Source organism: Thermobia domestica, chromosome 5 (genome assembly GCF_964235325.1).
Source record: "Thermobia domestica chromosome 5, izTheDome1.hap1.1, whole genome shotgun sequence".
Taxonomy (NCBI): domain Eukaryota; kingdom Metazoa; phylum Arthropoda; class Insecta; order Zygentoma; family Lepismatidae; genus Thermobia; species Thermobia domestica.
Window position 1 is genome coordinate 68,741,580 of NC_137458.1, and position 27,711 is coordinate 68,769,290.

The window sequence follows — 27,711 nt, forward strand, 5'->3', positions numbered from 1 at the left end:
TCCTTTTTCAGGATCGAGGCTATATCAGACGTAAATTTAAAGATTACGGTTAAATCTAACAACTGTAATGCGTTCAATACTCTCTCATCGGGAATCCCACCTTGGAACATGTGCACCAAGGGTTCACATATTAACCATTAGACTGGCGAGAACAATTAATTATTATTATGGAAGAGTTAAATATTAGAGGAGAACACGTATTATTATGATTGTAGAGTTAAATGTTAGAGAAGAACTCATATTATTGTGATTGTAGACTTAAATATTAGAGAAGAACTCATGTTATTATGATTGAAGAGTTAAATGTTAGAGAAGAATGTTAGAATGTTATAGTGTAGAGTTAAATATTAGAAAAGAACACGTATCATTTTGATTGTAGAGTTATTTATTAAAGAAGAACTCATTATTATAGAGTTAACTATTAAAGAAGAACTCATATTATTATGATTATAGAGTTAAATATTAGAGAAGAACCCGTATTATTATGATTGTAGGGTTAAATGATAGAGAAGAACACGTATTATTATGAGTGTAGAGTTAAATTTTAGAGAAGAACTCATATTATTATGATTGTAAAGTTAAATGTTAGAAAAGCACACATGATTGTAGAGTTAAAAATTAAAGAAGAAGAACACATATTATTATGAGTTTAGAGTTAAATATTAGAGAAGAACACATATTGTTATGGTTGTAAAGTTAAATGTTTGAAAAGAAGACGTATTATTATGATTGTAGAGTTAATTTCAATTCGTTTCTCTAATCTATAGCATGGTAAACACTATGTTCCTGTATGAGATCCTTGTATCGGCCTTTGGGATTATCAGAACGGGAACAAATATTCTCGCTGATGATCTCATTGACGCCTAATGAGTCTATGTTCTCACAGGGAATCAAGCTGGGGACCAAACATTCGAGATAGTAGAGCACGCTAGTCATTCATATACTCTGAAGAATCCTCAAACCACTCCCCTACAAAATAAAGGATATGGTCGGAAACCGAACAGGAGATTATAAACACTAAATATTAGATTAGACTAAACTTCCAACAATTCTAGAGAGTCCGGGTGTAAATACCTGTACAAGAGAAGAAACGGGACACACACACACACACACACACACACACACACATATATATATATATATATATATATATATATATATATATATATATATATATAATATTTGACAAAGTAACACAGTTCGATCAGAAAATTTTATTGTACTAAATTCCAGCCTAAGGTCAAATACGAACATTCCTGGTTGGGAAATATTTTTCGTTCGTGCAGTAACAGCCACAAAAATCCACTACAAGAGGTAAGAGAAAAAATGATGAAACAGAAGAAACGTACACTACACACACACACGAATGAATATACAAGATGCATGCAGTAGTACGTAATATATATATATATGATGGAATGCTGGTGACATCAAATGTTAAGGGGGTTGGGAGGGAAACGTTTTCCAATCCATTACTTTCGGCAGCTTGTGGAAGATTCTTCCACTGGCCGCCATTTACAGTTGTGTAGGACTCGACGATGGAAGACGTTGTTGCAAAGTGGCAAGCAGAGAGATTTTGGTAAGGTCAGAGGCGATCTTTCCGGTGCAGAAGATAAGACTGTAATCGGAAAGGCGAGCTGTGTTCGTCATTCGGAGGAGTAATAGAAAGAGAAATAGAGAAAAAGAGAAAGAAAGAAAGAAAGAAAGAGAGAGAGAGAGAGAGAGAGAGAGAGAAGATAAAAGGAGATTCCACTCTCAGTTGGAAGTTTCTGAAGTGGCTTTGGTACTTCCTAAGCTTAATGGAAATAGAGAAAGAGGCCAACAAAGAAGGTTTCAGAGAGAAAGGAATGTAAAAGTTTCAACAACAACGAAAAGCGAGAAGATGCCATATTCTTCCATTGGAAGTTTTCTTCTTCTTCTTGTGGAACCTCGCACACAACTTGTTCTCATCCAACTTTTATTATTTATTGTGAAAGTGCATAGAAGGAGCAAATTGCTCTATCTTTGGCTACTGGTTCTGTTCTATTCTGTCCTCGGACTTATTCTTAAACTCCAGTCTGTAATCTTGACGACAATTTCCGCCAAATTTGCTTTAAGATCTCCTTACATTTAGAATTATTCCTTTAGAAAAGTTCATCTCAAGGAGCTTTGAACTATATTGGAATTTACGACACAATTCTCTCTTTTAAGTTACCATCTAATTAGGTCTGAGAGCATCGTAAATTTAATTTGAAAAAGTTGTTGTTATAGTAGAATTTATGATAAATATGATGCAAAATAACTTACGTGAATACCTTGCTCCTGTAAATCTTCTTTTCTTACCAGACCCATACAGAACAGATCATCTGTAACACTTCTGCTCGAAGTGTAAAATATTCTTTATGGTAGACATTTTCATTCACTATTCTCTACTAAGTCAAAACTACCCTTCTTAAGTCGTGGATTACAGTGTAAACAAGCGCAAATCATATGAGAGTGTTTATGGAATCTGAGACCAATAATGCTACTGATAGAATAATAGGTTTTCTATACGACGACAATATACTAAAACTAGGATTATTCTAGCTTTCAGCACGAAACATCGGGAAATCATAATTTGTTTTTAATGGACTAAAATACGTCATTAAAAGAATAATAAACACTTCTGACCAGAGTATATACATTTATTTATTAAAAACTAAATTAAAGTGTAACGGTTACGACAACTTAACGTTGCCTTCATCAGAGTATACACTGGTCAGAAGTGTTTATTATTCCTTTAGTGAGTTCCAGAGTCGTGACGGATGGAGTTGCACATCATTAAAGTTGTTCACATCTTGATTTCATACACTTTCATCGATTTTCTCAAATCCCTAATCGAGGTAAGGTTTCCTTTTTATGGTACATAATTCAACGAGCTATCCAAAGCAATAATTTATTTTGATGTACGTCGATGTTCGATGCAAGGTAGAGACTTACTCTCATAAGATAATGTCATGAGTTTTCCCATTGGTTAAAAACTTCATACCATCATATGTAGACTATATTCATATGTAGACTATTAGTTTGTTGACTATTATATGTAAACTTCATATGTAGACTATTATTTTGTGTACACTATAAGGGATGTTTAGAACATGCGGTGGTATAGTTGGCTAAGGTGTGATATGATTCTAGGTGGAAGCAAACATTTTCCTCATTTTCCCATGGTTCCAAATCGGTCAGCGGTTCACCCAGCCTCTTTAAACTGGATATGTAGGGACACTTAGTGGTTTAATGACGACCTTGAGTGTAATGTTGATTCATCATCTTCTGTAAGGCCGAAGTCAGTAAAGTGTTACCGAACACAAAAATACGATATTTGTTTACCTCAAGTCTGCTCGTGTTTGTATGTATGTGAATATATTTCACCGTAAATTGAACAAGAACTGTTTCTCTGATTTTCACGAAACCATCACTGCTTTGATTGAAGTTTTAGAATGGCTATAGCCTCTTATAAACTTGGCTTATGCTTCAGAGAATACAAGTACAATAGTTCATTACCTATTTGCACGAATAGAATATGAGGGACCCAGAAAGAGGACAAGTAACTATCTATTACTAAACTGCAGAGTATCTTGGTGTAGAAGATGATGTCTCACTAAAATGCGTTGAAGAAGAACATACTTTCAAAGACATTCTGCAGGCTTAGAAAAACTGTCTTTGTAAGAGTCGAGAGATACTACACTCGAAATTCCTGTTCATTTAGGGGAAACCTTATAACATCTCCAAAACTTTCCTAATAAGGAATAAATGCCCAAACGTAAACAGTACTTCGAGGTAACACCATCTTTCTTTGACAAATTATATTATAGCCTAAGATTGTCGCGTGATAAATATACGTTGATTTGAAATCTAACGATATAAATCTGTACGCCATTCTAATTTCATTATTCGGGTATTTAAACCATATTATTATTTTAAATTGATACATTAGCACTCAAAGTATCGTACGATTATGTAAATACCTAATTAAAGAATGCACACCTCTCTTTTACTTGCATTTTCACAATTTCTACTTCAACTACTAGTAAAAGAAAAATCCCATTCAACATTTTGATATGATTTAACTGTCATGTAAGTACAGTCTACAATTAATCCCGTCTGATTTCAATATTTATTTTGAATGTAATATAGAATGTAAATGTCATATCTCTAAGCAATATAGAATGTTTTCTCTAACTGGTCTTCTAATACTTGTGTATGGGGCAATCCAAATGAAATCGACCAATGATGGTTGCTGACAAAATTTAGTTTCTTATTAATTTTGTACCTAAGTTTGTACCATTTTAGGGAGTTGAAAACGGACATTCATTTATTTTTTAGCCGCGCAGGTTTTGTCGTAGCGGCCATTTTGTATAGGCGCCTTGGTACATTTTTAACTTTTTAGTACATTCCGTTAAACGCCGTAACTTTTTAGGTTTTAAAGATAATGAGCTCAAACCAAAACCATATGAAAGATAATGGAATGGGCAACGCTCTGTGTTCTGTGTTGAGACGTGGTTCAGAAAGTTGGGAAAAGAAGCTTTGAACATTGAGGTTGGAAACCTAGAAATTGCAATTTTGGAATGTACATTTTGAAACGAAATAAATGAGACTCACCTTCAATTCTTTGACTACATAGAGACTAGATAATGGACAACGTCCCAAACAAGTTTCATATCTGAGAACTATATAGTTGATTTTTTGGAAATGTTTAAACATTGCAAATTTTTGAAAATCTTGTATTTTCACCATCAAATATCTAAGGAAGGACAGAAGGGAAAAATCCCAAATTTGCACAAAATAGACGAAAGTTGTGCAGTAACAAATGAGTAAAATTGCGTCACTGAGACTTTAGTAATTTCTGAGTTATAAGGGTTTTCTTCACTGGGACTTAATATCATGAAGCGCCATTGGAGTGAATATAAGCTTTGTAGCAAAAGTCAAAATAACACGAAAGTAATGTTAAATGGGTAAAGTGTGCCTAATTTATGACTCGTATCTTGTACAAAAAACGAAAGTCGTCTGTTATTTCTTTTCTGCCTATAGCGCTGCTGTTGAGACATCAGTGAGGTAAATAGTTGACTAATTTGTGTACAGAGTTTGGCACTGATATTGAAAGTACGGCCTGTAGGATTTGTGAACTCTGTGGGTGTGAGTTTCCGGCGAACCTTGGTGATTGGCACCCACACTTTGTCATTCGTACATAGTTTAAAATAGGTTCTTGGGCCATGGGGATGGAAAAAGTGATCAAAAAGATCGTTATTTTCCTAACTGATGTCTTCAATTCCCCAACCCACCATTTCTGTCAAAAATACAGGCTACGGTATCATTAGGTGCAAATGACAACATGCTATGTTCTGGAAGTATTGAAGTACTGCAATCAGTAAATTCTTCTGATTGTGAGTATTCATATTATCTAATTTGGTTTTTCGTTAAGGTACAAATCTATGATATGATCTGGTATTAATAATTCTTTTACAAGTAGCAAATCTCGAATTTCTTGCTGATTGACTGTTCTTCTTCTGATGAAACATAGATAAATTGTATGCCTGAGGTACTATATCAACACAAAACCTGCACATTTGTTCAGTTTATAAAGTCGTGAATTTCACATCACTGCAACAACTTATAACTCAGAAACTACTCAAGTCTCAGTGATGCAATTTTACTCATTTGTTACTGCACAACTATCGTCTATTTTGTGCAAATTTGGAATTTTTCACTTATGTCCTTCCTGAGATATTTGATGATGAAAATACAAGATTTTCGAAAATTTGCAATGTTTAAAAGTTTCCAAAAAATCAAGTATATAGTTGTCAGATCTGAAACTTGTTTGGAACGTTGTTTACTATCAAGCCCGTTACACAGATAGCTGTGCTTTCATTTGTTTTCTTTATCTGTTATTCTTGTGTCAGCATATATGAACATAAGATGGCAGAACTGTTGCCTGTGTTACTGTTGTCAGACGATTCACAGGTTTACAACAATATGATTGTGACCTATTACTGAAAACATAGAACATTATTCATTACTTGGCAGAAGTGCCAAAGATATTTTGTAAAGCTTTGCTCATATTAAACGATAAATACCAATGCAAATTCTTTTAGGTAGTACCTAGTTATTTTTGATATGCTCGGAAGGCGATGTCTTTGTGCTGAATTGACACACAAGTAGCACGCTAAAGTGGTAGTCATTTTGTGTTGTTTCAACACCTCATTTTTTTTTACAGTGTACTAACATTCAGGACTTCCTCGACTATTACCACAATATTATTCTCTTTTGCTATGGTTGGTTGTCCATTGCGACTAGTATCGTGATGTCCAGTACGAAAACGACCAAACCATCACATATTTTTTCATGGGGTTGAGTAGAATTTGTTCCTTCATTGTATTAAAAATGTAGAATATACTCAGTTTTACGGAAGTTCATTTTTTTTTTCACGGCATAACACCAAAGGCATCACTTGGGGAGGACAGGGAGACAACTGACCCCAATGTTTGAGAAAAACATTATTTTTAATAAATTGTATGCTAATATATTACTATAAAACTTGTAGCTCGGTAAGTAATCTTGCCCCCGTGACAAAATCTGAAATAACTCTTATGTACAAAACCTTACGTCTCATTATAAGAATTACAGAACTTCTTTGCACGTCTTCAACTGTCAGTTGTCAAATGACATTAGGCGTGATTCACTGAGACTCATATACCCTGACATTTGTAACACTTTGTGAAAAAGGCTCAAAACTTTTTAGACAACTTATTACTGTGACTTTGAAACGGCTAACCGTGTTTGAATGAAACTCCTACCGTTCGAAATATAGAGTACTAGCACCAATTACCTGCTTCGCTGGATTAAATTAAGAAAACAATATTAATATGTTTCGTTAGTCAGTCACATTTTACTAGTATTACTAAAGCACTCCTTGATATTGGTCATGATTTTTATATATCCCCTCTCCTCCCCATGTTGCGGGCCACGGCATCAGAAGTGTCATTGTTGATCTCAGCGACCCCGAAAAGTATGACTTCGGCACTGGTATTGGCCATTTTGATTATATATATCCCTTCTACTCCCGTAGGTTGCACCGTAAAAGTGAAATAACGAAAACATTCCAGGCCCGAACCTTATCTATGTTGTAAGTTTGATCAAGATAGGTCTAGTGCAGGAGCGTCATTTCAGACTTCGCTTGAGGGGGGCAAGAGCACCACAGACATAAGTCTTGCACGTTTTGTACTACTATATTAGTAAACAATCTATTGAAGTATATGTATTGCTCAAACTTTAGGGGGGGGAAATTGCCCCCTCCTGCCCCTCCTAAATGACGCCCCTGGTCTAGTGGCTTAAGAGGTATTAAGTTTCGTTTATTTTTATAGATTTTTCCCCTCCCTTCCCTCTCCCCTAAGTTCTACCGTTACAGTGATATAATAAAAACCACCTCAGGTCTGAACCTCATCTATGTTAAAAATTTTTTTAAGATTGGTTGGGTGGTTTAAACGTGATGAAGTCACAAAGACAGTCACTTTTATTTTTACTTTTCTGACATATATCTCTCCCTTCCCCTCCCCTTCGTTGGACTGTAAAAGTGAAATGAAGAAAACATTCCAGGCCCGAACCTCATCTACATTGGAAATTTGATCGAGATTGGTCAGGTGGTTCAAGAGATTAAGAGTTACAAACATAGTCACTTTCAATTTTATAATATAGATTCAAGATTCATTCACACATAACTTTCATACACACATATCATCAGATTTCAAAATGGTTTTGATTTGATTTGATTTTGAGTTTAACGTTCTGTTCAGGAGCCAGGCTATGTGAGATGTAGACCTACAGTTTAACTTACTCCCGGAATTGAACCCGGTCTAGCGCGCAAAAGACGCGTACGCTAACCGCTTAGTCGCGAGGGAGCTCTCAAAATAGTTTTAATGAAGACATCCAAATGTATTACAAAGTGCAAATTAATTGTAGTTATATCAAGTTCAATGTAGCTTCCACCGGCTGCACGGCACACATCAAGCTGATAGTCGAACACTTCCACATCTTTAAACACTTAACGGGTTTTCTGGCTAGTTGACTGATGGTTAGTGGGAGGTGTTACTAGCGTGCGTTGCTTCTGCGCACTAGTGACATCCTTTGTCAATGAAATTAAAATTCAACACTTTAGTTTTCAAGCTATAACACTAAAAGAAATAAATTCAGACGCCTTGTATAATTCTTGCAATTCGAATCAAATACCGCTGTTGAAAATAAATATATAAATGAATAAGCATTTATTTTCATGGATAAGTAAGCATTTAATTTATAATAATTTTAAAGTATCTCAGGAGTTTCAAGCTCCCTGATTTACAAGCTGGCTATTTTATTTATTTTTAATTTTTTTTTTAAAGAGAGAAATTTGATACACCATGACCTATGACTTATGTACCAAGCTTGTCATTTAATCAATTATTTAGGCATTTCGTTTTTTCATAATTCTATAAATAGGGAAAAAAATGCGTTGTTATATTGTAAAAGAAGAGGAATACATGGATTCCTTTGTCCTCTAGTTTATTGAACATACACATGGAACAAAATGTCTCCTGTTTGGTGATGTAATAAAAGAACTTTGAAAACCGTAATTCATATATTTAAAATGAAATTCAAAACTCATCAACAAAACATTCTTCTGACAGAGAGAGAGAGAGAGAGAGAGAGAGAGAGAGAAAGAAAAGCACATCCATTTCCAGATAATATATTTCGGTCAATATAAGAACAAAAGAATTAAAATGGAATTAAAATGTGAAGGCTGTAGTATTTCCCCTGTATTCTGTCAAAACATTTTCATAAATGGAACAAAATTTATGGTGTTAACGAAGGTATTTTGTTTCATCTCGCAAAACGTAATTAGAATTCAATAGTAAATAATAATAAAGCATAACAGGCATTTATTCGTGCATAATTATATTCCGATGAATTTTGATCCCGTATTTTCAGTTTATTGGCTACTAATTTTTCATTTGTTTTATTCAACAAGCCTTTTTCCCCATCAATTCATAATAATGGAAATGGATTTACCTGTGTGATTCTCTTTTTTATATGAATATGTGTAAATTATGTAGGCTATAACTCACGTACCCGAGCGGACTGAGTAATTAGGCTCATCATTCAGGTGAGAATTGACTTGGACCTGCTCGGTCACGGGTATTTGTAACTGTTAGTGACTATATATATATATATATATATATATATATATATATATATATATATATATATATATATCTTTGTCCTTCTGTAATTCTAGGAACAAATAAATTCAAACTACAAAGGAAAATTACATTAATCTATTTCTTTAAAAATAGTTTCTGTTGGTGGCCACCTAAAAGCCACCTAAAGTATTTGTATTTTCTCCTTATTTTGTGTTCACCTATCAAGTCACAATAAATGAAGTTATTTCTCTTTCGTGGACAATACTTCCAGTTATCTTAATTGATCGCAATCAATGTATGTTCGATTATGGTAGACAATATATATTCATGTGGACTTATTTGAGTATTTAATTGTAAAGAAATTGTGGTTAGCATATAGCTCGGACTTATTCATATCCGTTAATTTACATCACATCCAAAATTTAAGCATAATGACTGTTCGAGACATAGGGCAAGAAGAACGTAAATAAATCGAATAAAAGGTAGACATCACCACTCCGTCTTACCAACACACTAAAGTATACATATCATACACGGAACAGGTCACATGCAAGAACCATGGAAGCAGGTCACACAACACAAATGGAAAGAAAGAACCGGAAGTCATGCTACAAAACACCGTGAGACGCACTGCCAGAGAAGTTTTGATAATTAGGCTATTACCATCAGTTTTGTGTTGTTCCAATTCACAAGAAAGGCGATCAAACTGATTGGTTTCCAATTCGCTAGAACACACATTATTATTATCCTCCACCCGATAACCAAGAGACTAAAATTCTATTTTCCACCAATCAATTGATAAAGATTTTCCCGATCTTTGTCTTACATTATTTCATACACACTGATAGTATATAAGAATGAAATTTTGGTGTGTTTACTCGAAGTTTTCCATTAGTACACCAAAAGAGAATTGGGATAGTTCCTTTTAAATACGAAGAACCATCAAAAAGTATATACACTAATTCTGTTTACAAGAAAATACTTCATTTATTTACGTTTACGTATTCCCTTTCAAAAGAATCCCATTGCACAGCAATATTATACACTCAGCGTTTCTGTCAGTTCTGAAATACGCTCATACGTCCTCGAAGCCTTCTTTAGAAGCATGTCGAACACCATCTTCATGTTGGATCTTCCCAGTGGTATCATAACAAATCTTGAGCTGGACTCTTGAGCTGGACTTTCATCTGGCAGAAGATAGAGTAGATGCGTAAGTAAGACCATGCTGTTTCTGGCGAAAAACTAACGTGTGAGGAAAGATAAGTGACAGGATGTGTTGTCGCCAAATATCTACATTTAATGCACCTCAGATCTCAGCATTTTCCCTGACTGTCCTCCCCTAGATGTTTTAAAAACTTGCAGTAGAACTCAAGTCTGAACATTGGGAACGAGTTCTTGACAAAGTCATAAGAATCTGCGGTTCAAGCGATGCATTGCACCGGGGGCTCTGGATTAAGGGATCCCCGCACCAGCTATTTGAAGCTCCTATTACTTATTACTGCATACTTAAGTTTCCCTGTCTTTCTTTAAGCGTAAGATATGTACATTGGTAGCCTGACTTGCAGGCTGAATTAGTAAGGCTGACTTACATTGTTCTAATGGCGTTATCTATTCATGCTCCAAGAAGGAGTTGGCTAGCTGCTATTGCAGCACAGTTCAAAGGTGCTGATTCCTGAGTAAATTTGGGTGAACCCTTAAAACTATGTTTCGTTTCTAGGTATCCCAGTAAAAATCCAAGCAAAGATATTCAGATCCTAGGAATCCCCAAGCAAACTTTTGGGGGCCAGCTCCACTCGGTACATCAAGATCGGAGCCAACGAGAATGAAGCCTTGGATAACCAAACGGCCCGTTATTACGGTTTCTAACAAGGAAATCAAGCTCCAACTATTACTTATTCAAATAACTCGCTGATTGGGGTCCCCATAAATATCTTCCTGCACAAAGTCTCCAAAGAGATTTACTGTGGCAGCACTGATTCTTGACACCCTTTTGCGAATGTCGAAGAAGTCAATGTATATGCACTTGGTCGAGGTGAAGACTTGCTTTTCCTTTTTCAGCAGTGAAGATGATGGGCTATTTCACTGTGATGTCTTGCTTCGTCTCTGTACCAGATTTGTTTAATTTAACTAAAATGTCACTTTTGCTCTTTGTTCCAACTTTATTTCCACGACGAATTCTCAGACGTGGCAGCATGCGTGGTCAGACTAACACTTTATTGCAGAGTCCCGATGTTCATAGGACGATGCCTCTCAGCATACTGATGAATGAAGATTCCTTCTCTCTGTAATTGAGTGTGCACTCCTGTGCTACCATCTGTCGACGAGTTCAGAACTAGCCTTAAAACCTTTTGATACCGTCTTGTATATAGACACACTTACTTCGAAAACTTTTTCTCAATTTTCCTCGGTTTATATTTTCTGGTATAATGACTAAATTGTTAATTAAGTTAGTAAAAATACATTTAATGACTGTATTTGTTTAAGTCTGTTAATAATCAACAAAACTCACAACACACAATTTCTGGAATGAAAATGTTAAATGTATTTCATTTTAGTATTATACTGTATTTCCATTTTGTATAAAAATGTACATCTTTGACTCTTACGAACAATATGTCTGTTATAGAACTGTATCAAATCAATTTCCAATACATTTCGCTTTCAGCAGTTTATAATCAATAATAATTAATTAAGAACACGAAAATAATAAATGGTGTAGACGAAGTGTAAATATTGCTTTATGAAGATTTTAATACACCGTGAGATAATTGGTTATCAGAAAGAACAAAAATTAGTACCTTTGTTACTCAATAAATGCTACTAATTAACTTAATCCAAATATAATTACTGTATTGTTATAAACACAATAATTAGGAAGCTGTATGTTATGTGTCTCGGCGAAATTACTTAACGAGGAGTACAAAAGCTGTGTGTATGTATATAATGTGTGTTTCCGCTTGAATGTCACGTTGTTTCCCTTTTGAATGTTTATTATCTTTAATTATGTTAGTTATGTATAACATACATGCAAATAGAATCCAAAAAGAGCGAGACAGGCAGAGAGAAAATTACAGAGAAAAATATGATACTGACAAACCATGATTTGCGAGTTTCTTGCTAAAACTGAGAGTTTTAATATTATTATTATTATTTTGTATTTCCATGTAACGTGCAAAGAGATGCAATAGGATTACTAACAAGGAACTCCTTGAGTGCGAGGTCGCAAGTGCAATCTCTAATAAGGTTCATTTCAAAGTGTAGTGTGAACAATGATGACAGGGAAAATATTAGCTGCTAATGACTCACCATGTACATCAGGAGGGCGACAGAAAATACAGCTCACAGATGACGAGAAGAACCCTAGCAGAAGTAGTGTGACGTAGGTACGGGCTCGCCCACTTTTCGCACGGGGGTTTCAAATGACACCACGGAATAGCACACAGATAACTACCCGAAGTAGCAGACGACATCTAAGTATAGACCACACTTGAAAAACCGAAAATGGACTTGACCGTGTCGTTGACCTTTCCCCGCTACCCCTGTTTTAGGGTTCTTCTCGTAATCTGTGAGCTGTACGTGTCCGGGAGGTGCAGAGATCAGCTTTCTATGGGATGTATGTATTACACTTCACAAAATAGACATTGTCAACATTCACGAAATTTTCAAAACAAACCATTAACTTGAACCACCGAACCGAATGAACACCGAATGAAAAATGACGGGCCACAGTGATCAAAACTTTTGCACCACCAAGATCGAAGGCGAAATTCTTGGGAGTTACAAACTGTTCAGGACGTTCAGCTAGGTATCCACTGTTAAAGAATGCACATAGAATCATATTAATGTAACGGGGAGATGAGCACTGATGGAACGTGATGGCACCCGTTACACTAATATGATTCTATGTTCATTCTTTAACAGTAGATACCTAGCTGGACGTCCTGAACAGTTTGTAACACCCAAAATTTTCGCCTTCGATCTTGGTGGTGCAAACATTTTGATCACTGTGGCCCGTCATTTTTCATTCGGTGTTCTTGGTGCAAGTTAATAGTTTGTTTTGAGAATTTCGTGAATGTTGACAATGTCCATTTTTTGAAGTGTAATACATACATCCCATAGAAGGTTGATCTCTGCACCTCCCGGACACGTATTTTCTGTCGCCCTCCTGAGGCACATGGTGAGTCATTAGCAGCTAATGTTTTCCCTGTCATCATTGTTCACACTACACTTTGAAATGTACCTTATTAGAGATTGCACTTGCGACCTCGTACTCAAGGGGTTCATTGTAAGAGTACTCAATGAAAGATCTATAGAAAAAGGAAATACGTAAATGTTGTATTTATTGATCTAGAAAAGGCTTTTGACCGTGTGAATTATGAATTGTTTTTGGGAATTCTAACGAAGATTTGGTTGGAATGGAAAGATCGAAGACTCATAAGAAACTTGGATATGAACCAACAACTAAGTGTTAGACTAGGAGAGGAAATGACAGAGAAGAGCGCTATTGGAAGATGAGTTTGACAGGGATGCTGTCTCGCGTCATCATTATTTAATATGATGGAGGAGGAGATAGTGAATATGAGTCTACAAAATAAAGATGACATTTCAGCAGGAAGTAGAATGATTAAATGTATACAATTTGTAGATGATATAGCGCCTGTTGCGAAATTTGAAAAGAAAATCAGTAAGATGTTAGAAGACTCGAGGAAAGGCTGTGAAGAATAGTTATGAAAATAAATGTAAGAAAGACAAAAGCCATGGTGATTTTAATTAAGTAGTTAGTGCCAAATATAAACGTAGGAGGAAGCATAGAAGCATATAGAACAGGTGACTAGTTTTCGATGCTAGTATTATTAATGATTATATGAAATGCAAATATGAAATAAAAGCAAGGATAGGAATGGCAAAAGAAGCCTTTAGGAGGAAGAAGAGTCTATTTTGTGGGACAAAAAGTTGAGGAAAAGGCTCATAAAATGCTTCGTATGGAGTATTGTTCTCTATGGGACAGAAAGTCGGATATTACACAAAAGTGATGAAAAACGACTGGAAGTTTACAAAATGTGGGTGTGGAGGAGAATGGAGAGAATTAACTGGGTCGAGCGGAAAACGAATTGGAGGGTATTAGAAATGGTGAGAGAGAAAAGAATACACCATAATAATATTTTGTTCTCAATACTCTGATAATAAACTTAATGTATTGCAAAAACTTGCAATTATCACACGTAGTATTTACTATGTTATGTAGACATGCTTCCTGTGCTACCACACTTGCTGGCACACCAATCCGAAAGTATAATTTAGTTTTAAACTCACGTAAGAATTTAGAGTGGGATATTTTATTTACGGGTATATTGTTCTGTTTTGTTATGTTACATATATCTTAGATCTTCTGTATTGTTTCTATCTGATTTTCTTGTTCTACATTAAGCTGACCAACCCACTGATAGATATTCCAATTTTGATCGTACTAGACTGGTTAGAAAAGAGTCCCAGCAACATTAATACTTGTAAACGTATTAGTGTTTCTTATAACCCCAATTGCCTAAAGGTATCTTGTGTAACTGATAAAAGTGGATTAGGTGTTTCCAACAAATTAGATCATATTTCCACATTGGATATGCCCCTTACACCTTTAATTTTAAGATGGAAAAAGAGAAAGGTAATATGTATTGTGTTTCCTTGTTGTTTCGGTAAATTTAATCAGGGGCGTTAGTAAGAACAGGTCATAGGAACCTCAGAAAGTGTTATTCACGTCTGTATACTTTATGAATTTAAACTTGGAACAAACAGGAAGAAAATATACCAGACGTTTGGTAGGAATGTGGTGAGAGAACAGTAGGGTACAATAGTGATGTACTGTAAAATTATTAAAACCCACAATGAACAAAGACACTCAAGTCAGGTGTTGAGGCTGATAAAAGCTAAACATATGATGCATTGAAAAAAGCATTTTATTGCACGCCAGTTTCGGAAATTGTATGAAGTGTTCAGTATAATTTTCGATAACTTTAATGGACATTATATTATGTGTTGTATAACGTTTTCTTCGAATTCCTGACAAAAACATGAAGTTATGGAAGAATAACTTATATCTTTCAAGGATTTTTGAAGTTAATTTTTTAAATACAGAAACCAAACTTGAGATATGTCAATTGAATGTAATCCTTCATGTTAAATTTCAGATATCAACCATATTGGCAATATGGGCTAACATGTTTACGTATTCTTGTATACATAAGTAAATACCTGTACATTGGATTATCATGTACTACTTCTTTTCTTTCAAATTTTAAATAGATATCCACAGTAATAGAATACATTGTATTCTATATGTGATTATAGTGCCAATAGGATACATCGATAAAATCTATTCTCAAATCCTCATAGATCAAACTTGCTGTTTTGTATTAAGTCTCGTAAGTTATATAAAGGAGGTTAAATGGCTCAGTTGTAAAGTACTTACCTCTGGTACGTGGGGCCCCTGGTTCGGCTCCCAGCCAAGTAAGTTCGTGGTGGACAACATCGTATCCGTGGCCTTCTTTGGGGTAGTCCAGTTTCCTCCCACGTTTTCATTCCTCGAATTCTTTCATAATCATTCACTTGCCTTAATCATCCGTCTCCCTTAGTTTAAAGGCATAATCGTGGGACGTTAAACTGAAAAATGTTTTACTTTTTGGTGTTGTATCTATAAATATCAATTTTAAATTTGATTGATGAAAAATATCAATTCATATATCATTGGGTACCATGCCCAAAGGCAAAGAACTAGAAGTATTTCTACTGTAAGACACTAAAACGAAAAATATGAATGACACGCTAGAACAAACTGAAGGATTATCTATTGTCTCTATACGAGAAACCATTGATCTTTTCTTGAACATTAGTCTTAATGTATTAGGAAGAGTTTAGAGCGAAGCTTTCCATGAGAAATCCGCAGAATTTGTTGGTGAAAGTGTCGATCTACGCATCGAGCCGTTTTATTTATTCACTTATTTTTAAATTCTAACATGAATTATTGTATTATTATTGAAGTTAATTATTTATGTTTCGATAAATATACAGATGATGATCAGAAAAATGGAAACACCTGTAGTTGGCAACACGTCAGATGTATGGGTTGGCAGTGGTGTCGTGGCGCCCGCAGCGCCGGACCGCTGGTGTTGGTGTGCTAGGTCGGTCTCCATACTACGTCAGGCGCACTGGAACAGCAGTGTCCAGTGGCTACAGCAGACGGAGGTAGTGTAAAATGGGAGGGCAAATGTTTTTCAAAGATGGCAAATTGTTGGTGCGCGGTTATGTGGAGTGAGTGTGACGGCAGTGGCTACTGTGTTAGGTGTGTCGCGTGGGACAGTGTCGAAGGTGATGACGGCCTACACAACACACGGGAAAACCACATCATCGGGGAAGCGGAACAGTGGGCGGAAGAAAATCATGAGTGACAGGTCATGCCGGGTATTAAAGCGCATTGTCACGCAGAACCGTCGTGCCACTGCGGAGCGAGTGACGGAGGAACTCAATCAGCACCTCCCCCACCCTGTTTCGACAATCACAGTCCGCCGCGAATTACATGACATAAACTTACGGGGTCGTGTTGCACGGGCCAAAACACTCATCAGGGACCATAACGCTTTCGCACGCCGCAAATGGTGCCGCGACCATGCAACTTGGACCGTTGAGGACTGGAAACGTGTGATATGGTCGAATGAGTATTCCTTCACCCTATTCCCAACCACGGGCCGTGTTTATGTGTAGAGAACGCCCAAAGAAGCTTATGATCTGCAGTGTCTCCGCCCAACTGTGAAACATGGCGGAGGCTCGGTGATGCTGTGGGCTGCCATATCATGGTTTTCATTGGGTCACACTTAGCGGACGAATCACTGCCAACAATTATGTCGCAATTTTAGGAGACCACTTGGATCCTATGGTCCGGATGTTGTTCCCGGACAATGACGCCATCTTCCAGGATGATAATGCACCCATTCACTTTAGCTGGCGTTGTTGCAGCGTGGTTTGAGGAACATCGGGATGAAGTTCAACACCTCCCCTGGCCCGCCCAATCCCCAGATCTCAACATAATTGAACATCTGTGGTCCGTCTTGGAAACACGACTCCAGCGATGATTTCCACCCCCATCCTCTCTCACAGAACTGACTGATGCCCTGCACGAGGAATGGTGTAAAATTCCACTTGCTAACATTCACGACCTCTATGCCTCCATCCCACGTCCCATCAAGGCTGTTCTGAAGGCGAAAGGTGGCCCGACACCATATTAATCTGGTAAGTTGCAATTTCGTTCAGGTGTTTCCATTTTTCTGATCACCATCTGTAAATAAGTACTCATCTTTAAAAAATTGAAATTATAAATTTGACAATAATAATATTATATTTTATTAGACATGTAAACACTAGTAAGACAACACTAAAATTATTATTTTTTCCCTTTTTTCAGGTATGTATTCTCTATATCAGCAAGTTTCGGATTTGTGGAAATCTGAAATATATACCAGCTAATGTTCTCATCTCTAAAGAACAACTGTTATGTTACCTAAGGTATGACATTTGACGCTTTATAGACATAAGCTTATTACTCAGTATCTTGATTTATGCCATAATTGACTGTTTTCAATTTTGTCTCATGAGAATATACTAATTTCAATTGGGCTTTATTGTTCAAAATTTTTTCTTGTACAAAATTTTGACTTGCTCCCAAAAACGGGATGAGTTGCGCATAAACATGTTTTATGAGAAAGTTTCAAACTTAAATAATAACACTGGTCGGCATGAAAATCCTCCCACGAGGGTGAAAGGGTATACCGGATAGATTTCGAGACGCTGATTACGAATATCTCATCGAGAGAGTTCCAGCATGTAAGGTGGTTTTTTTTTTTTTTTTTTTTTTTTTTTTTTTTTTTTAGGGCGGGGTGCTGTTTCCATAATTGACAGAAAAATTGTATTTTTCGTATTTAATATGTGTTTTCCGTGTTTGGAGTGCATAATTCTGATTTTTTAAAATCTTAATCCAAGAACTGGTACTATTCTATATCTCGGGAACATTATTTTCTCTAGCTCACGATCCCCCGGAAACGTACCCCCTCCCCTTGGGTTGCAAAGATTTATTATCGTTCCACACTGCATACACTAAAACCTAGGCGTTATTGACGGACAAAGGTTTCGTCATCAACTTGCGATCATTCGTCGGCTCCCTTTTGTCTAGACGACAGACAGATTGTTGGAAAAAAGACGCCAAGACATACACCACATTGTTGCGTGAAACAAATATTTCAGTTTCGAGTTGATCTTCGTGTTAGAAAGTGGTGTTACGCTGTCTGTGTATACCGTAGATGAAAAATATTTCTGCGTGAAATATTGGCGTTTGTGTTAAACGAACATGCCGAGAACTTGCAACTATTCGACAGATTCATTCTGCTACATATATGGGGAAGTGATTTTCAAGGGACAAAGTAGGCCATTGTCACCGTTCCTGAAGACAGCCTACCATCTGTACTTCAGGTGTAAAATCGGCGACCAGGATCGCGTTTCGGCTCCGAAACAAACTTGTAACTCGTGTGCGCATACTCTTACAGGATGGTTGAAAGGTACACATAAATCGATGCCGTTCGCCGTACCTATGGTTTGGCGCGAGCCCCGTGATCATGTTTCAGACTGTTACTTCTGCCTGACTAATATAAAAGGTTTCTTAAAAATCATGAAGCATAAAATACAGTATCCTAACTTGGATTTTGCGAGGAGACCTGCGAAACATGATGTTTGTCTGCCTGTACCCGTACCACCAGACTCATACACCCTGTGCAATGTTTCATCCGATGAAGAACCTGCTGCTTGTGAGGATGTTGCAGATCCCAACTACGCTCCAATGCCTGACACTAATGAACTACGTGTGATAAGTCAGGAAGAGCTGAATGATCTGATTAGAGACTTCAACAATGGAATCTACTAAACCAAGATGTGAATATATCGATGTATAGGAAAAGAGAGGTGAGCCTAGTTCCTAATTTTACAAAGGATGGTGATTTTGTGTATTGCAGTGACATTCCATCACTTTTGGGACAACTGAAGTTGAATTACAACACTGGAGATTGGAGGCTATTCGTAGATTCCTCTAGGATAAGTCTCAAGGCAGTGTTACTACACAATGACAATGAAAAGCCAGCCATTCCTATTGCTCATGCTGTACATATGAAAGAAACATAGAGAACATGCGAAACCTATTGCAGAAAATAAAGTACGAACAGTTCCAGTGGTCTGTATGCGCTGACCTTAAGGTTATTGCCATTCTCACTGGTTTAGAAGGAGGTTACACAAAGCACTGTTGCTTCTTGTGTCATTGGGATAGTCGAGCCAAAGATCAGTACACCATCAGAAAATGGCCGCCAAGGAAGCAACTGATCCCAGGGGAGATGAACGTGGCTAATGAACGTCTTGTGGATCCGGAGAAAATATTCTTACCGCCTCTTCATATCAAATTAGGGCTCATGAAGGTCTTCGTCAAGGCCCTGAACCGGGATGGTGAAGCATTTAATCATCTCAGAAAACTATTCCCAAGACTGAGCGAGGCCAAGGTGAAAGAAGGTGTTTTTACGGGACCTCAAACAGAGACGTTTTTAAGGATACCACATTTTCTTCTAAGCTTAATGAAGTGGAAAGTGAGGCTTGGGAGCCTTTCGGGAAGTGTGCAGTAACTTTCTAAGGAATCATAAGTCACCTGATTACAAAGACATTGTGGTCAGGTTAATTACTTCATTTCGTAACATGGGATGTAATATGTCCCTAAAGTTACACTTCCTGCATTGTCACCTGGACTTCTTCCCTGAAATGTACAGCTTGGGGGAGGTCTCTGACGACCACGAGGAAAGGTTTCACCACCAAATAGCAACCATGGAGAGGCGCTACATTGGTAAATGGAGTGTGAATATGTTGGCAGACTTCTGTTGGAATGTGACACGCGAGACACCCTGTAGTAATTACAAGAGGAGTAGGAAAACCAAGTGACACGTAAGTGTTAAACTTTAACTTTTTATGCAATTTTATCTGAATAATTTATATTGATATTTAAATTATGACGTGCAAATTATTATGGATGGAGAATAGCATCTTTGGGCGAATATTGAAACATCCCCCTCCTCCCTGAAAACTGGTACGTCCTGGAGAAAACGGGTTACGGATTCGAACTCAGGAGCTCGAAACCTATAGGAATCACCTATTTTCGTTCGTGGGAGTGAAAAAAAAGTTTCATTTTGCCGACCAGTGTAATAGGTTGATAGATAAGGTGTTAGAAGGTTTCAACTTAAATAAGTTGTTAGATAAAGTGTCAATGAAAGAGTGTTGGAAATTATAGGATAAGAAAAGAGTATACCGACTATCCTTCGAAGTAGATAGTATGATTGGATACGTTATAGGGGATAGAGAAATCATGCTATTAGCTATGGAGAAAATGGTAGAAGAAAAAGTGCCTAGATGAATGCCGCGATCAAACGATGCAGCGAAGAGTAGAAAGGTGCATCAAACCAATCGAATTATTATTGATCTAAGAAGAAGGAGACGACACAAGATTGATTGGGTTGAAATACCACTGAGTTGAAACAAAAATCGACCTAAAGTGATTAATCTCATGCGTAATTTAAAATCTAAGTTCGTTTTGTGCCCATATGGTATTTCTGATGATCGCACAATACATTTCAACGTACTGTGTGATATGAGTGATTTCCATTAATAAACTAACATAGCTGAATAATCAATTAGAAAATTTTATCTGACATTGAAGTTAGATTTTATCATAAAAGAAAAGGAAAGAAGTCACCCATATTTAGCCTTAATTTGATCACCGTCAAATTTTGATTGGATAATGAAATCATACCCCTCGGTAAAAGCCAATGCATGCTATGTAAGTACGTACTTCATGATCTACATCCAAATTAAAGGAATATTCACTTGGAACATTTTTTTCTTTGTCACAATTGAAATGAAATCTTTCAGGTCAAAGTCCCAGAAGAATTTTATAAGAATATAGACAATAATTGTCATAAGGCAAATAACGTTTCAATATGCCAACAACCTGAGTCACAAAGTAAAATCTCCCCTTAAGGAAATCTCTCAATAGCTGACATCTTCATCTACTGATACTTTTTAGTCTTGACAAAAATATATATATACATTGTTACAGGACAGAACATTCCCTTTTACAGGCACTCTCAGATAGGGAAATGGATAATCTTTTTCCCGGACGTTTTAGTAACCTCTTCATAACAGATAATAATTATTCTCAGTTTGTGAGTATTTAGCACAGAAGATGTTTTTAGTAGTTTGAAAATAAATCTACCGTTGAATAAAGTGGCCGAATAGTGGATACCTAAGCATACATCTATATTTCGAGACGAAAATGAAAACAAATCTTTGTCAAACTTCGAGTGTTTATATACTGATATGTCTTCTTTCATGATAATTGTTGTCATGTGTATAATAATTGATTGTAAGCAACAGCAAAACACAAAAAACTCAAAGCTGAAAATGGTGCCTTAATATCGGATAAGGGTGAACCCAAATATCGGATTACAATATACAGGGTGAATCTCTATAGGGTTTACAACTTCAATCAGTTATAATTCTTTGTTGGAACCACATACAGACTTGACTAATATGTCATTATACTGCAAAATACTTCAAATTTTTTGTAACAAATCCATTATGGCTCAATATGTACACCTGCGGTTATCCTGGACACACCCCAACGAAAGTCAATTTCCTGACAAACAGTAGCCATCATTTCGGGGGTAAAGTCCGCCATGGCTGTTTCGATGCGATTTTTCAGTTAACATTATCAGGTAGGGGAGGGGTGTACACCTTATTTTTCACAAACCTCCACAGGAAGAAGTCAAGTGGCATGTAATCTGGAGACCTTGGCGGCCAGGCACCTGGTCCACCACGACCCATCCACTTATCTGGGAAACGCTGATCAAGAAATTTCGAAATTTCTTTAAGTCTATCAGGTAGTGCGGTGGGGCGCCATCTTGTTGCCACCATTAGCAGCCATTGTGATCATCTTCATCTACCTGTGGAACAAGGAAGTTCTGAAACATATCAAAATAGGCGATGGCGGTAATGGTGTTCTCGCAAAGAAGAAAGATCCACTTGTTCTGAAAACAGCGCAAAACACGTTCACTTTGGGGCTGCCACGAACCAGCTCCATTTGCGCATGTAGATATTCCGTGCCCCAAATACGACAATTGTGTGTGTTGACTCGGTCGGAAAGGTGAAAAGTCAATTCGTCACTGAATACCACATTGTTCAAGAATGACTCATCACCATTAGTGCGATCGAACATGGTAACACAGACTTCATGTCGGGTATATTTATCCGCTTCACTCAGTGCTTGAACTAAGGACACTCTGTATGGCTTCATGAACAAACGTCTACGCAATACACGCCAAACAGTGGTCTGAGGGACACCAGTTTCTTGTGATGCACGTCCTGTAGATTTTCGAGGATTGCGGAATAAACTCTCCCTAACTGCTTCCATGACATCGTCAGTCACGGGTGAGCGCCCTGGAGCCTTTGTGTGTCGTATAGAGCAACCTATTTCAACAAATGTCTGGTGCCATTTGTACACTGTTAGTCTGCTGGGTGATTCCTTGTCGTATTGTGTGTAGAACTTACGCTCTTTACTGAGTTCGTTTCTTCAAACCAAAACACGCACTTAGCTCAATCCGCACCAGTGAAAATCTCCATTTTCAACGACTGACCGGTGGCGCCGCATGTGGCCAATCCGTAACTACTCACTACGTGAGTCAAACTTAAAGTATTTTGCAGTATAATGACATATAAACTAAGTCTATATGTGGTTCCAATAAAAAAATTAAAACTGATTGAAGTTGTAAACCCTATAAAGAATCACCCTGTATAATAAGAATGGATATTTATAGGTAAAGTCTTAAATAAGTCACGCATATATATATATATATATATATATATATATATATATATATATATATATATGTGTGTGTGTGTGTGTGTGTGTGTGTGTGTGTGTGTGTGTATTAAAGTTACATTTTACGTGCAAACATAGAAACTTGTACAGCTTACAGTTACTTAACAAATTGCTAGATAGCTCTATAGACAAGTAATTGCATAAAAAACAAAACTTGAAAGTTTATGCTTCGAAGGTGAATTTTTGATGTGAGAAGTACAAAGATCACATACGAATGATTTCTATTGGTCGTCATCTGCCCCACACAGAGTTCATGAGCCCAGCGAATGCACTTAATACAACGGATCCATTCCTCACTAGTTTCATCAAGCCGGTAAGGATGATTGCAGTACAAATATTCCTCGTCCGCACTGTCTTCGTCATCCATCGATATTAAGCGGAACGACTCACATGACTATGTAGACTCATTAGAATGTAGGCCACCTTCAATGTCTTTTGGGTTTAATGGTGGTCTGTCCTTTTCAAAGGACTGGATCCCCTTCAACTCCTTTGGTCAATCTTTTGGATTGGATTCTCTTCTTCGCAACGCACGTCTTATGCAAATTTGTTTCGAACGCGGGTTACTCATATTTACTGAAGCATTTTCGAAAAATCTACAATTAGTGTCCTAATGAAATAATATCATGAAAAATAAATACGGGGTTATATGTTAAAGAAAAACTGTAACTGAGAAACAGACGTAATCTGAAAGGTTATGAAATTGACTATTTTACTTGACCTTTTGTATAGACAATTCTGATTCTCACATCAATTCATACAATCTTGCCTAAACCACTGCATTATTATGTGATTAAACGTAAGAAATAAACATTTGTTCTGCTATCCTGTTCGATCATGCTTCAGGCACGTAGGCAGATTTATTTCGGGAAGGGTCCAAAGTTTTTGGGAGAGGTTTAAATTCAATATGAAGATAAGCTATATTATCATTTATATTAAAAAATCATTCCTAAAATTGGACTAAATTTACAGATAAGTCGGGATTTCAGGGACCCGGACCCCCAGGACCCACCCTCTGCTTCTAGTTTATGTTTATGCCAAAATAAATTAAAATTTGTACTTCTGCGTCCGACAGTTATGCTCTGTAAGACAAAGGAGAAGGACGGTTAATGGAACTGAATGGTTATGCAAGGAACTAATGAACGAGAGTATGGGAGGAAAATGGAAAAACCCCGAAAACATCTATGGATATGATGACCACTTGAATTGACCTGGAATCGAAGCAGGGACTTCTCACAGAGGGATGGGCGTTTTACAACTGAGCTACTATACTCCATATGCTTATTCGAGCTCATTCGTTCTCACTCCGGCAGTATGGACGAGTCTACATGGAATACCCTTTAGTCACTAAAGCTCTCGCTTTTGGTTTCAGCGGTCTCGCTGGGGGCACTCGATCGAAAAAAGTATAAAGAGTTTTTCAGGCCAGCCATGCTGAATGACGTTTTTCTGAGTTTTCCTCATTCACACCAGTCAAATGCCGGGATGGTACCTAACATATAGGTACCAGGCCGCTTCCTTGCTTCCCTTTCTCTGGAAAGTGTGCTCGCCAAGGGATGTCATCTCTCAAACCGTGACACGGTTAACATGACCATAGATGCCGAAAGCCCAGAATTCTAAATCCTAAATCCTAAATCCTGGAATGCCCTTTAAGATTATCCTTACGAATACAGAGAACTCAATACTCACAGATTTAAAAAAAAAACGCAGATTTATAAAGAATGATAAGACTTTAATTTTTTTAGACAGACGAACATGTTAAGGAAACAGTCTTCCTAGAGAGAAATTGTTTCGCTTTCTCTACTGGCTTTAACGTTTTTCCTTTGGAGTACTGGTTACGGAAAGTACGTTTCCTTTACTTTATTCAATGTTTGAAAAAACAACGAAGATTTACTTGGTAGAAATGCAGATATGTGTTTGTTCTTTAAGCAAAAAACAACAGAAGGAGGCACTCGTTGCTCTAGAGGCATTTTCATTATTCATGCAATCATGGCGGTGGACCAAAGCCATGTTAATTGCAAAAATAATGATTTCTACAGAGAGTCGTTTCTTTCTGGCCACCTTACAGAGGAGCTTCCTTCTACTGTTGACTCTGTTTTTGCGTTCTCCGTGTTTGTCTTAATGCTAATGAAGACCGAGTGACTGCGGTTAATTACAACGAAAGCCAAGGGGAAGTTATTTTTTTTTTTTCGGAATTCAAGAGGTAAGAAGTGCTCGTTATTTGTTGTCTGCTTAGAATGCGCTGTTAAATCTTCAAGTTTGCGTGCCTTGTGTTCTATGTGGCGCTATCCTACTTGATACTGTCGGTTATTTCCACTTCTGCATCTACAATGTTTAATTGGTCTCTAGTTTTACAAGAGAAATAGAAGAGTTAGTAAGGTGAGAAGATATTCGAATAAACGATATGGACGTAAATGCTATTTTAATGTATAATCACTGACAGTTTTTATGTCTTAATTGTGGTGATGAAGTGTTTTAAGGAGTGTGAATGTGAAAGAGAAAGCAACCGCTACAGAATGAGAAGGAAAAATTGATTACAGCGTTATTTGAGAACCAATTGTATTCTGAGGATTGTGGTGGAGAATATGATGGAAAGAAAAGTTTACAAGCAGCATTTTAATCTTCATTCATAGACCTTAACTGTGATTGTATATCTATTTTGAGTTGTTGAATTGAGTTGAGTTTGAGTTTAGCGTCTCTTTCAGCAACGAGACTATATGGGACGTGAACCTGTGATTAACGTGGAATCCGAACCACATGAGCTCCCACCGGGAATTAAACCTGGGTCTGCCACGCCAAAGAAGCCTAACCATTTAGCCACGAAGGAGTTCTATATTTGCTTTAATATATTACCTAGGTACATTTTTTGATGTCTTGATAGAAAAAGTGAAGTTTTTTCTTCCTTTAGAAAGTATGTAGTGAGGAGGAGCATTGTCCAGATACTGATGCCATTACCTCGTCTTGTTGAAGAAACATTTCCGAGACCTCATGTCCAATTAATCTCTTGAGAATTCAAATTTCCTAGAGTTCACTTAACAATGATAAAGGTTAACTGTTTGGAATTAACATCTTTTTAACACTGAGACTATATCAAACATGGAGCTATAGTGTAACATGAGATTTGAGCAATACAGGGTGTGATTGAAAAGTACCGGAAATTTTCCCGCCGCGCGGCTCCCTGGCGTTCGAAAAATGTGAGGGGTGGGGGGAAATGTGTGCGGGACCTTCCTCTTTCAAGCAGAACTTGGCCCAGCGCGCTGCGAGCAGCGGTTGAGAAAGCATCGCTGTCCGCACGAACGTCGTTTTGGTCGTCGGTCACGTTTCTTGAGCGCCGAAAATGGAGTCAAAGATTGACCAACGCTATGCCATCAAGTTCACCGAGGGGTCGTACTCGTAGCACCATGTTTCATCACCACTGATCACACTGTCTAATAACTCTTCGTCGGCTTCCACACAATCCAGCACTTCAAGACTCATTTTCACTCGCAGTTCTTTTTGCTCCTCGGTCAACACCTTGGGGACCAGTTTGGCACACACCTTCCGCATGTTCAATTCTTCAGTCACAATTTTTTGCACTGCATAGTATGTCAAATTAAGTCCTTCGCTGATCTCCCGGAGGGTTGTCCGACGGTCCAGGTTCAGGTATTCGCGAACTCGTTCGACGTTTTCATCGGTTTTCGACGTCGACGGCCTCCCAGAGCGTGGTTCGTCATCGGCGTCCTCCTGGCCTTCCCTGAAGGAATTGTGCCACTCAAAGATCCGAGTACGGGACATCACATCTACCCTAAAGACTTCCTTGAGCAGGTCCTGGGTCTCGGTGAACGTCTTTTTTAGTTTGACACAAAATTTGATGGCGTAGCGTTGGTCAATCTTTGACTTCATTTTCGGCGCTCAAAAAACGTGACCGACGACCAAAACGACGTTCGCGCGGACAATGCTTTTTCAACCGCTGCTCGCAGCGCACTGGGCCAAGTTCCGCTTGAAAGAGGAAGGTCCCGCGCACATTTTCCCCCACCCCTCACATTTTTCGAACGCCAGGGAGCCGCGCGGCGGGAAAAGTTCCGGTACTTTTCAATCACACCCTGTATACTCTCCCACTGGAAATCGAGCCTGTATCTCCACAAAAGGTAAGAGCCATTACCAGTTGTCCACTGCTTTATATACCTGTCTCTGTCCAACCTACGGTCGCTCTTATGTTGTTTTATTCGTTCTTTTATCCTCTTTCCCGGTTTCCTAATATAGCAATCAGCATCCAGTGACTGTTTCGCTGTCTCTTACGCATATATAATCTGTCACTCTCTGTGTATTCACAGTGTCTGATAAGGCCAAGTGGATAGTTGGCGAAACTGTTACACATAATAATAATTCTTACAATAAACGTACTGTAAGATGCCCATTTTGTCATTTGCCCATTTTGTAGTTTAAATTGGATTTAAGATATAATTAACTAGTATTTCGAAAACTTTCCCCTCTGTTTAAAGGTATTGTAATGACTCGTGGTTGAAAATTTTGTCTAGTTCTACA

The 27,711-nt window shown here is 37.5% G+C and overlaps 1 long non-coding RNA gene across 1 annotated transcript in view; it reads left to right on the forward strand.

The window, feature by feature from the left end:
• The window catches only part of LOC145684657 (uncharacterized), a 213,580-nt gene that overhangs the window by 41,505 nt on the left and 144,364 nt on the right, over positions 1-27,711 (forward strand). The window contains exon 2 of the long non-coding RNA XR_014131349.1: positions 17,641-17,741. This is a non-coding gene — a long non-coding RNA (uncharacterized LOC145684657). The remainder of the gene's footprint in view (positions 1-17,640; positions 17,742-27,711) is intronic.